The sequence below is a fragment of the Arachis ipaensis genome, chromosome B02 (assembly GCF_000816755.2).
Source record: "Arachis ipaensis cultivar K30076 chromosome B02, Araip1.1, whole genome shotgun sequence".
NCBI classification, from domain to species: domain Eukaryota; kingdom Viridiplantae; phylum Streptophyta; class Magnoliopsida; order Fabales; family Fabaceae; genus Arachis; species Arachis ipaensis.
Window position 1 is genome coordinate 11,406,458 of NC_029786.2, and position 587 is coordinate 11,407,044.

Sequence of the window (587 nt, forward strand, 5' to 3'; positions counted from 1 at the left end):
TATTATTATTATTATTATTATTATTATTATTATTATTATTATTATTATTATTATTATTATTATTATTATTATTATTATTATTATTATTATTATTATTATTATTATTATTATTATTATTATTATTATTATTCAGATAAAATATTTTTGACCCAAAATTTCAAAAATAATTTAACACACAAATATCAACTTGCCCTATTACTAAATCATATAATTTGAGTGTAGTTCATTATTCCATAATATACGCCTTAAAAAGGGATACTTTTTCAAACAGAAGTGTTTAGAACCCAATACCATAAATAAAACAAACCTATGGTCCACTCTTCAGATAGCTTCAAGTCTTCAACAACGAGCTGACACCAAGGCTAATATTATTTAGCTACACAAAACGGTTCACGATACTACCAATTTCATCCTCACGATGCACGTTCGCATTTACGAGTCAAAATTATTATTTTAATACTCAATGTGCACCATCAGAATTTTTTATTGTAAGAGAGTAAAGTTCATTTAATTATTCCACTAAGTACGCCCCTGTTTTAAAGGAAAAAAAAAAGATATGCCTAAAATGAGTTCATCAATTATGTGTT